This window comes from Ixodes scapularis, unplaced genomic scaffold, assembly GCF_016920785.2.
Source record: "Ixodes scapularis isolate PalLabHiFi unplaced genomic scaffold, ASM1692078v2 PGA_scaffold5__190_contigs__length_132052651, whole genome shotgun sequence".
In the NCBI taxonomy this organism is placed as follows: domain Eukaryota; kingdom Metazoa; phylum Arthropoda; class Arachnida; order Ixodida; family Ixodidae; genus Ixodes; species Ixodes scapularis.
This window is the reverse complement of record NW_024609880.1, coordinates 85,324,952-85,337,654: the sequence shown is the minus strand read 5'-3', so window position 1 is coordinate 85,337,654 and position 12,703 is coordinate 85,324,952.

Genomic DNA, 12,703 nt, shown 5'->3' with positions numbered 1-12,703 from the left:
ACCCGTTCTGAGGCTTTGCTTGAGTTAGTTTCGTTGCCTGGTGAGCCCTCAGAACAAATGGCTGTTCTTTTTCACCTTCTGAAAGACCTTCACGCGCGGTCAGTGCAATCTGCAAAGAGTCAAGCTGAGTTGGTTGCGGACGTAAAGTCAATTAAGGCTGGGCAAAAAAATATTGAAACCAAAATTGGCTGCATTCAGAAACGACTAGATGCCGTTGAAGAAAAAACTAACGCCTTTGACGATTTTGGCCAAAATATGTCCAGCTTCCATGGTTCAGTGGAGACCATGACCACTCAGCAGAACCTTTTGCAATCACGCCTCGATGAGCTGGAGGACCAATCACGGCGAGACAACCTGCTTTTTTGGGGTATTCCTGATTCTCGTGAGTCATGGGAACAGTCCGAGGCGAAGATAAAAAGCGTTTTAACAGGCCTATTTGACGTCCTACCTGACGATGTAATCGAACGGGCTCATCGTCTCGGTACCCTCTCGCCGAGTAAATGCCGTCCTATTTTAGTCAAATTTTCAAGTTATAAAATAAAGGGGAATATACTTTCCGCGCGTACAAAATTGAAAGCAACAAACGTAACGGTCAGTGAAGACTTCTCGCCCGCCACGCAACACGCGCGTAAGAAGCTAATCGCGTTTGCGAAAAACCAACCGGGCGCACCCACCTTCCAGCTGCGTTACAACAAAGTTATCATCAACAACAAGCATTACGTCTACCATCTGCTGAGTGATAGCGGAATCGAGCATGCGCCACTACTGGCACAAGTGAACCGTCATCCAAGCACCGCGGCACGTGCCACCACGTAGGGAAACGCGAGGGGCAGTGGACAAAACTTAGCGTCTGTATCATTTCTTTTTCTAACGTTCGCAGCATTGTTAACAAGCACGATTCCTTAACCTCTGCCATAGACACGTGCAATGCTGAGGTAATAGTTTTAACCGAGACGTGGCTGCACTCGTATGTTCGGGATTGTGAACTTTTTTTCAGCGCTATTAATTTTTCCATTTATCGTTGCGACCGCACCTTTCGTCAGGGCGGTGGCGTCCTTCTGGCCATTTCCAAGGACTTCCCATCGCAATGCATTCATATTTCCAGTAACCTCGAAATTGTGTGGGCTCTCATTGAGCTAACTCATCAAAAATTAATTGTTGGTGCGTGTTATCGTCCCCCCCCCCCCTTATTCCTCCACATTTGTGAATGAGCTTCACGACGCAACAAACATTGTTTCATCACGCTTTCCCACGTTGCCTTTATTTTTGCTTGGCGATTTTAACATCCCGAACATAACATGGAACAGTGAACCACCCCTGATGCACCCTGTCTCCTCTCTAGCGAAGGAGTTTTTAGACTTTTGCTCTGTTTTTTCATTTACACAAGTTGTCAAGCAGCCTATGAGAATCACCCAGTCGGCAGCTAACACCCTTGACCTCGTATTGTCCTCTAGATCTGATTTCATTTCGGACATTACTTATTTGCCTGGTTTAAGCGACCATGCCCTCCTTTCATTTCACGTTAACCTGTCGAGACCTTTAGCTCCTAAAAAGTCGCAAACTTTTCGAAACTATAAAAAAGCTAATTTTGAAGCTATCAATAATAAACTATCAGCTTTTCTTGACATATTTTTGGAGGATTTCAATCTTCGTAGCGTACAAGCTAACTGGAATCTATATTTGGCGAAAGTTAACGAGCTAACCAATAAATACATCCCTACTTATACTGTTCGTCATAATCGTAACGCACCATGGTACAATCTTCACATCAAGCGTTTGTCAAACAAAAAAAGAACGACTTTTTAAATCAGCCAAACGATCTTCAAATGATGACCGCTGGATACCTTACAAACAGGCTGCCGACGAATATGTCTCAGCAGTAAAAAAAGCCAAGGAAGAATTTCAACAGCAAACGTTACCTTTAATGCTAAAAACCGACACTAAAAAGTTCTGGCGCGTTATAAATCCGAAAGATGATAATAAAATAATCCTCATCGACGATACTGATAATGTAATCCCATCTAACCTGTGCGCGTCCACTCTTAATGAATGTTTTATACGCAACTTTTCAGAATCTGCGCATCCCTCTCTACCCTTCGTTCATTCGTACGATTACGCAGTGATGTTTCCCATATTGATTGAGCCAGCTGGGGTAGAACACCTACTTAGATCATTAAAGCCTTCTTCTGCCCCTGGTTGCGATCTAGTTAATCCAAAATTCTTAAAAAGCACAAGTGTTTATTCCTCTATCATACTAACAAAGATCTTTCAGCAGTCACTCGACAATGGTTTTCTACCCGCGGAATGGAAAGTCGGGAAGGTGATTCCACTCCACAAATCAGGTAACAAGACCTCTGCACTCAACTACCGACCCATATCACTCACCAGTATTCCCTGTAAAATTCTTGAACATATTCTGTTTTCCAATCTTGCTAACTTTCTCGAATCGAATTCATTTTTTACATTCGCGCAACATGGTTTTCGAAAAACTTACTCCTGTGAAACACAACTGGTGTCCTTCATGCATAAAATGAATATCATTCTCGACCACTCATCATCAGCAGATTGCATATTTTTAGATTTTTTCAAAGCATTCGATAAGGTCTGTCGTAAGCTGCTGCTCTATAAACTGCGTCAACTAAACCTTGATCACAAACTTCTCACGTGGCTTGAATTCTTTCTTATTAACCGTTCACAATTTGTTAGAGCTAACGATCTAACATCCGAGCCGCGCAGTGTCCACTCTGGTGTACGCAAGGCTCGGTGCTTGGTCCTCTTCTTTTTCTTATTTACATTAATGATCTCGCGTCAACTGTTTCCTCCCACATTCACTTGTTTGCTGATGACTGCGTACTTTTTCGTGAAATAACTTGCGATAATGACATAATCTGCCTTCAATCTGACCTTAACGCTATCTCTGTCTGGTGCGAAGCATGGCGCATGGAATTAAATATTAACAAGTGTAAACTAATGCATGTGTCGAGAAAACCTTGCCAATTGCCAAAATACTGCCTTAATAACATACCCCTTGACCCTGTATCCTCATACAAGTATCTTGGCATTCATATTTCACATGATCTGAACTGGACTGCCCATACCACATACGTGATTAATAATGCTAACCGGATGTTGGGATACCATCGACGTAACTTTGCCCGAGCATCTTCGTCATTAAAACTACTGCTTTACACCACACTAATTCGCTCTAAATTGGAATACGCCGCGTCAGTTTGGGATCCCAGCCAAGAAAACCTAATCAACTCACTCGAAATGGTCCAAAATAATTCTGTTCGTTTTATACTTTCTAACTATAACCGAACCGCGAGCATAAGTTCAATGAAGTCTAGCCTCAGCCTGCCATCGCTCGCATCTCGCCGTAAAGCTTTTCGTCTCAGTCTCTTTCATAAATTGTTTTACCATTCACATCTGCACGACGAACTTATTTTACCTCCTCAGTACATCTCATCTCGGTTTGATCATTCTAATAAGATTGGAATTCCATCAGCCAGAACTAACGCTTTCTTTCAGTCATTTTTGCCACGCGTATCTGACGAGTGGAATCGCCTTCCTGCTTCAATAGCCACTATAGAAGACTCCCATCACTTCAAGGAACGCCTTAGCTAACATTGTATGATTATATGCCATTTTTTGTTCATTTGTATTACCATTTTTGCTGTACTCTGTTTGTTTAATTTCTTCTTGATTGTAACCACTCCCCTCTCTAATGCCTTTGGCCCTGAGGGTATACTAAATAAATAAATAAATAAATAAAAGAGCGCATCGCAGCTAGAACGCTACCGCCTCTTAACTCTCTTTCCATCTAACCTCAGAAAGAAAGATATCCTGAAAGCAATTCCTGAAGTGACGAAGCATGCTTTGGACCAATCAAGAAAGCTGAAAAAAAAATGGGGGTCTGGGCGTCACCGGACCCATACCAAGGACATGCTCTCAATGAAAACGATGTCGCTCTTGCGTTGACTTACTACACATCAGATGCGAAAGAATGCTCAAGCAAAGCCCGAACAAGAAGGATGTCGTAAGGCCTTTTATTGATGGTGAGGAAGTCTTCGTCACGAAGCGATTTATGACGAGATCTATTAGGGAAACCTACAAAGCATTCAAGGCGGCCAATCCCGAGTCTCAAAAATGGGCCTAACAAAATTTTATTCTCTTCGGCCCAAGTGGGTTAAGAAACACCCTGTACATGAAGAGTGTGTGTGTGTATGCTGCGCCAACTTCATACTCTGTCTGACATCTCTGTCAAATGCGGCGGGGAAGACCATGACCTTTGAAGACGTCCAGAAAATTTTTCTTTGTGAAAATCCTTCCCAAAATTGCTTCTTGCTGAGGTGTGAAGCCTGTTCGAACCGGAAGGACATATCCCTCGAGATGCTAGGGATGAGCGCTGAAGATGAAATGGAGTTGGCACTGTGGGAATCTGGTGGCGAGTTGGTGAAAAAACATTTGGAGGCCACTGCTTTTCTTAACGAACTCAACAAGTGGATGAAGAAATACATACCCCACTATTATATTCGGCGCGCACAACAGAGAGAAATATGGCTTGAAAAAGCAAATGTGAAGCCACGTGTCGTAGTCTTCCACTTTGATTTCGCCGAAAACTGGAGTATTGTGCTCCAACGTGCAGTGCAGGGATACCACTGGAAAACCAAGATGGTGACAATCTTCACCTGCGTTGCGACGACCACGAAGGGAATACTAAGTTTCGGCGTCGTGAGTGACGATACCTGTCATGATTCTGCACACACGCTCTTTGCGCTCACAATGATCGAAGACAGGCTCGAGGAACTCTTGCCCGTTTTTTTGGAGCTAATCTATGTTTCGGACGGCGCTCCAAGCCATTTCAAAAATCGGCACCAATTACACGAATTTCAGAAGAAGTTTGTTGTCAGCAGGTGGGTATACTCGGCGTCAGGGCACGGTAAAAGCGCGTGCGATGGAGTGGGTGGTGTGCTGAAGCATCATGCGTGACTGCATAACTTGAAAACAAGTGAGCTGAGCTCCATAACTAACGCGCGTACCTTCGTTGAAGCTCTCGGCCAGAAAATCAAGGGGATAACGCTTCTCTTCATCGACCAAGAGGAGCTGTCCAGTTATCGGGAGCTTAAAAGGAAGGGGTTGGAGAAGGTAACCCCATCGAAAGGCATCCAATCTTCTCATGTGTGGAGCAAAGCATTGTGGGAAGGGGGAGGTGATGTGGTCCTAGAAAGAGTTTACCAAACTCCAGAATAGACAGAGCTAAATGGTGGGACCGTGAAAAGGCCGGACCGTTTCAACAGTGCGTTCATCCTTGTCCCCCTGTGAGTGCGCGCTGTGTGATCAGACGACGCGCCATAGACTTTGACACTGAACTGACTGCAATTTGGACAAAGAGAAAACTGGCTCAGAATCGCATCAACCTATTGTCTCGAAATGTGCTACGTCGAAAGATGACTATCCCTATCCCAGGTGTTTATCACTTTTTTTGTGTGAGCAGCGCCGTGTAGTATTGAAAAGGTACTGCGTCGTCTATCCGTAAACCAGACGGAATTTGGCGGTGTTCAATTCGTTTTAAAGTTTATATTTGTAGTAGCTTTGAGTGTATTTTATGTTATTTAGGTGTATATGAGACATTTGGTCAACACATCTTGATATATTTTATGAAATGAACATGCTTAGGCTACAACATGAAATATTACTTCCCTTCTCTGGTTACGTATCGCATCTTGAGCTTAAAATTCCGAACTTTATATGTAATTGTCATATTTTCTTATGTCAAACAGATATGCAGTGCATATACATATGTGCGATTTAGTATCTGACGCTTAGGAAATGCGGTCTATTTTGTGCACATACGGGCTCTTTCGTAAAATAACGAGCATTTCGTGGCGTGTAAGGACGAGCATTTCGTGGCGTGTAAGGCTTCAAATGCGTTTGTCATGTGTTTAGGATTTGCAGTGATTCATGCCAGGTTACTTAGACTTTTCCCTCGTGACTTAAGTTTGTCCGTGAGTTTAGATGTTACGTACTTCTCCGTCAATACATAAGGCGAAGCTCACACACCTTTCAAATCACCCCAGTGCCAAGTAAATAAATATTGTAAGGATAAATATTGTTACTTCACTTGCTTTTACGCTCAGATATTGTGGTAAGTAGTAACATTAAATAGAAAACTTTACATTGGCCAAAATTCTGCTCAGCAAAGCGCCTGTGCGAAGTCCCGTTCAAAACGCTCATAGCACGAGATTCGAGTCTTAATAGCGGCCATGCAAACAATATATTACAATTTCTGTTGGTAGTTCCTGATACACTACTATACTAACTAACTGTGAATAAAAAATAAAAAAATAAATAAAAAGGTTTTTTTTTTTAGAAAATCTACTCCAAACTTGCTAGTTTTTCGAAATATTCGTTTTTCAGGCACATGTAACGCATTATATACTTTTGGCAAAATATTGAAATTATACTCAAAAAAAGAGCATAATTGGTGCTTTACGGTGATATAAAGATCATAAAAATATGTTTATTAGGTCACACAACACAGCTTGCTGAACTTCGTCAAATATCGTCACAGAGCGGCTGTTTGATAAATAAAAAAAAAATCATTAAGAATGTTATGGACTTGACGCCTAATTAGCATGAAAAAGCCTATGTCTAGGTGTTCCCAAAAAGTTATATTGATGTAGCGTAAAAAGTAGGGAAAAGGGATGGAGTGAAATATGGCACCTCCGATAGGCTGGAAAAACATCAATTTCCACCTTGACCGCTTCAACGGTCCACAACTTGAAAACAGAAAATCCGACGAAATAACCGTTTGCGTCTTCTTTTATTATAGGAATTGCCCCAAAACATATTTTTTTTTCGTCAAAATTAAAAATTCGACCCTAAATCCGTGCCTGAGTTGACATGAAATCACCCACTAAGATATTGAGGTGGGCTAGTTGGATATGCATGATATAAAAATAAATAGCGCAAAAGTTAGACAAAAGACAAAGGACAAAACATGTAGACAGGAGAAGCGATATTTATTTATTTAATTTAATTTATTTAAGAACTGAATTAGCGCTTGTCCTGTCTACATGTTCTGTCCTTTGTCCTTTGCCTAACCTTTGCGCTATTTAATTTTTATATCATGCAGAACAGATGCAGACCAAACCCAATTTGTTGAAAACACACACACACAAAAGTGATATAAAATATTTTTTGCCACCAAAGTGTAATGCACATCTTGTAAGCTTTTGTTTCTTTTTGCCACACAAATAAAACACAAGGTGGCCGGCCCGCCTTAATTACGTTGTCGCGATACGTACACCTCGTACTCTGTCCACAAAGAGCTGGTTCTTTGCCCAAGAACGGTGACCACACCCATGTGACTAAATCATTAGTAGCTACGTGGAGTGCTGCCGCTAATGGCTTCGTTTTCCTCCTGTGTCCTAACGTAATAAGTAGCGACGAGCCACATAATTTGTCGATGTCGAGTTACGGCTCCCACCGCATTCATTTTACGCAGAGTCACGTTATCTTTCACCACGAGCACTTAGTGCAAAGAGTTCGCCCCAATCTGGGTGCTCTCCTTTTTTACGCTATTTTACAGCTGTAGGCTCGTTCATGTTGATATCTTTTCTGAGGGCCACCTCCACTTTTGGGGACGTGAGCGATCGAAAGCGTCGCAGTGGTCGGCCTGCCATGATTGGCTGAAGGCTAACTATGACGTCAGAAAAGGATTTCTCATCAATGGTAAAAAGACTATCTAGTCTTTTTACCGTTCACCGTACACCATTCACTGCTGACTAACGCACCCGATATGGGAGCTACAACGACATATTCGTTCCAAAGCGAGCGGCGCTCACTCACCGGGGCACCGCCATGCTTCCCCGCATCCCTACTTAGCCCCAGTCACCTGATTTCAAAATCCCTCTCCTAGGTACTGCGGCCGGTTCTCACATGCAGCGAAGCGCTGGTGTAGCGCTACTCACGTGTAGTCGGCTACTTATCGTCTGCCATGAGCAACAGTTTTGACGGTGCGATCCAAAGCAGGTGAAAGCTACCATGAGCACGCGCTTAGCGCGAGGTCAGCGCTATGCTTGTAGCGCTCCGCTGCATGTGTGAACAAGCCTTTAGCCGCGGTTAGCGCTTCGAGCAAACGGGCCCTGTACATGCTACTAGGTAGGCACCGATGTAAATCCCGAACATTCCAGCTGTCAGTGTGACGAGAGTTGAAAGTTTTTATACGCCACGCATTTGAGGGTGTCATGTGCATTCTTGGAATTGTCACCTTCGGCACGACCCGGAGAGGTTTTAACAATAAAATCTGGTGACTTTTATGTACGTTTTAGTCAGCTAAGCGCCACGTAAAGAGTTATAGTTTTTCGTCACCATCGTAACGAAAACAAATATAGAAATAACTTTGCAACGAAGAACACCGTCACTTTCATACATCTGCTCTTGACAACCATCGATTCTAGATTTTCACTACCATTAGCATTCAACATTTAGACTGATATTTAAATCACTAGGTGGCATTCAATTTCTTGAAGTGTCGACTGCATGAAGAGTTCATGTTTCATGAGGAACTACGCTGCTTCACACAGCACCGTTCTGTTGCGTTACGTGAAAGTCACCGAAACATTCGTGTCTCAAAATGTTGAGTGCCAGACTATCGCTTTGAACTGGTAACCACGCTTAATATGAGGCATAGATGTCCCGGCAACTTGTGGCGTAAGCAGACGTAATGTTTTGTAACCTAGCGTAACATAACAAAACGGGGCTGTGATTCAGCCTTTACATGGATAGGCGACCGCAAGCCACCGGCAAAACCGTGTTTCGTATTGCGCGTGTCAAGCTGATCCTTGAACTGATCGCAACGCTCCGTACGAAGCACGGATGTGCCAGTGACTTGGGATCATATCTTGACGTAAGCGTACGTAAGCTTCGTAACGCAAGAAAATGGTGCTGCCTGAACCGTACTTTAAAGGGCAGTGTAACATTTTTTTTTTTGTACTTCGCGCGAATAGCGCTTAAAACGAATCCCAGGCGTTTATGACCAATGAAACACGTATTCGTTTTTCTCCCCAGGCACTAAAAGTCGCAGAAAAAATTAAAGAAAAACGAGCAGCATTCACGCCCTCAACTCGCAGCCAGAACAAGCGACCACGTGATCTGGAGCCGATTATATGCCAACAATGTTGATCATAGCGACGCGCTGCGATTAGCAAATCACAGGACACGCGCTGAGTTCAAGACATTATTAGGTACGAATACTTGAAAGGATAACACATCGATCTTTCTATTCAACAACACGCTCGTTTTCAATTATTACCTTCTTATGGTTTGGCTATTCTCTTCACTGCCGCGATTGGACACTATTGATTATCACGACCCGAAATAGGGTGCTCACGCAATGCTCGGGTCCAATCTATGACCCATATTCAAATACCATCACTGGGGGATAATGCGACCTAGCGTGGGGGACGCTACGTCATCAAGTTTTGCGAAGGAGAGATGCTTGAAAATTACACCGCAACAAATAGATTTCTCTGTTAATGGCGTTGCATGCGAGTAATTTTGAGTCCCACTAGTGACAGTAAAAGAATGTAAACTGCAAAAAAAAACAAAAAAAAAAATCATTCAAAATGAATATTGCTGCACCGCCCTCTTGACTCGATCTTAGCTTCACCGATTGGAGTATCGATGCAAGAAGGTATTCTTGTTATAACTTCTACGAACATACGGGCACAAATATTGTAAGAAAAGAGTTGTTTTCGTAAATAGCACCAGTACAACAACATAAAGTAGCCCTTTACATACGAACATCGAAAGTCGCCGATGCGTGATGCGGTCGAGCGTTAACTCTTTACTGTATGTGTAAAGTTTGTAAAGTGAAACAAAAACAACCTTTATTTATTAAAATAAAATAACAAAAATCATTCTTGAGACATTCGTAAGCATCAAATCACAAATGCAAGCGAGGGGACTAACTGACAGCTTAGAAAGGGCATGGCTTACTGAATCCCGGGAAAAAATCTGTCACTCAGCTAATCAGACTGTGGCGTCAGCCGATTTGTGCTCCGAAGAAATATCACAAAGCAGGAAGCTTTGTGACTGGTTGAGTTTTCTTTTACGGTTGTAGTGACCATCGAGGGACGTGTTAATGTTTCTTAAAAACTAAGTTTGGTGCCCGCGCATTGACCGTGAACAAGAGTGGCTGCGATAGACGTCTTGACATACTAACTTTTGACCAGTTGCGTTGGAGGCGAGATACTATATAATACTTAAAGTGTGTACACTTTACAATATTTAAAATATGACTATATTGCAAAAATATTTTATTCGTGTGATTTTGCGATTATTGGGGGGGTAACTAATTACACTGGTCGCACTTTTCGAGCTTGAAAAGAGGAATGGATGAAATGCATTGTCAGGGCACTAAAACATTAGGGGTCATGATACTATTATGGGTGCCATTATTGTTGTAACAGACGAGTATTGAGTCATTTTCTGATGTTTGTTATCTAAATAATGGACAGATGCGTGTGAACGAACGTAATTACACAACAAGGCAGAGCAGGGTCTTTTTTTCATTACTACGATGTACGCTGGTACGGGTTCTAATTTTACCGACACTTGCTATATTGCTTGAAAGAGGGTCGCTTGAATGTTTCATGCCTACACTTAAATATATGTATGAAGAGGCCGTTCGCCATCTGAATGTTGGATGCAATTTCTTTGCTTGAACGGAATGAAAGACCAACATATATATATATATATATATATATATATATATAAGACCCCCCTCCCCCCCCTTCTTGTTGTTTGCCACGATTCCCGCTTTCACTGCCCAGCTGCACACCGCTGCACCCGGGACGGTCTGCCCCCGGCCCTCTCTGGTGACGCCACTGCAATCTTCTCAATTTTAATGTCCTTAAAACTGCACCCCCCCCCCCCCCCCCAAGAAAAGAAAAAAAGGAGAAAGTTGTATTTGCTTATGTATTCATTCTTTATCACATTTCGTGGTGATTTTTATTTTAACCATCGCTATGAATATTGGCGTTTTGCCCCCGAGCTACGAACAGACAATGGAAACTTATTAATTTTCAGGCCATTGAAGAAACTCTCATAATGTCAACTTTTGTGACGCATAAACTTGACTTGCTAAGTTAGTCATCACATTTTGCGGTCACCTTTATTTAGGCAATCGCTATGAAAATTGGCGTTTTAACCTCGAGCTAAAAAGCGGAGTGAGAGAAGCATCGAAACGTGACAGTGAACCCTGTATTTATTAACGCAAATGTTTGACTGATTCATCTCTCCTGCCTTTTACTTTTCTTTTTGCAACTCCGGTGACTACAGGTGACAACCATTACGTCTTGTACAGACGTCAGCAGAGCTGTTAACGGGACGTGAGTCCTTATTCTGGCCGAAAACAGGAAGGCGGTTGCGCGTCCCTAAGGTGCGTAATTAGATTTGGCCTCCAAGCCCCACCAAATCTACAGAGTGACATTATTCTCGCTGCGCCTAACACAATCAAGTTTGTCGAGTCTTAACCATCACCCTGATTATATTTTGGAATCGGTTAATCTAGTTGCAGATAGGTATTCGTTTGTTTAAGAAGAAATTAATTTTAGAGCTCTGCTAAACAAGACATGTGTTGATAATCGATAATCTTTTTTCTCGCCATTACGTTCAAGATGCGAAAATGTTTCCAAGACGTGATGGCATTTCGTTGTAGCGAAGCATCCGTTCAAAAGGTGGGATTGCATTACATCCATCATGAGGTAAGTCAGCCTGGCTCCCAGAGTGCAAAAAACAGTTTATAACTTAACACCGTTTCACTGTTGCGAACAATCTGTCAGCTGTAATTCATTAAAGGTTGTGACGCGCGCCTTTTAAAGAGATCCAGTTTTCTCGACATTGAGCTGCTAAATAGCTGCCCCGGTTATTTGTCGTTTAAAAATTTAAATCGTAAATTATTGTCATTATAAATAGAGAGTTACGCAACGCAGAAAAGAACATTTGCTTTCTTTTCCTTTTCCCCTTGTGTAGGGAAGGAAATAATTGTAAATCACGACAAACACAGAGATATTTCGCTGGTTTTGGTTGTGTACGCGCTCGCCCTTATTTTTGTTTATATACAAAAGACCTGTATGTGCTTTTTGAGAAATCTCAATCGCTGTTAGATGGGTGATTTTAGTTTTAATACAATGCTATGCTTCTTTGGGCGAAATCTTAACCTGCAGTGTTTTTTTCCTTGTCCCCACTTCTGGGTGTTCACTTTGATCCCTACATTCGTATCTAGCTTTCAAGTTGCTAGGCAAGTGACAGAATAGAGAGCTGGTCTATTTGGTGAAAGTTGAACCTGATGTTGGTGTAACGGCGCGTAACAACAGAGGCAAATAAAAGGAAAACACAACACAGGACGAGCGCTGTAGGCAAGAGTAATAAGTGGCGTGGTGAGCTCGGTATCCTCTCTTTACGTCAAATGATATGTGTGTCCTTGTATATCTAACTCTATCTAACACCGTTGTTTGTCTAGTGAACTAAGTTTGTTTTGAGACTAGTTGTGCTGCCAACTTTTGTCCACCCAATCAGCCCACTTTTTCTTTCAGCCGAAGTTACAAATTCATCTCTTGCTCCAGAAGAATTCTAAACAATTAGCGTTACGCGTGTCGTATTCCAAGCCTTATAAAAATTTGGTTAACGTGTAATG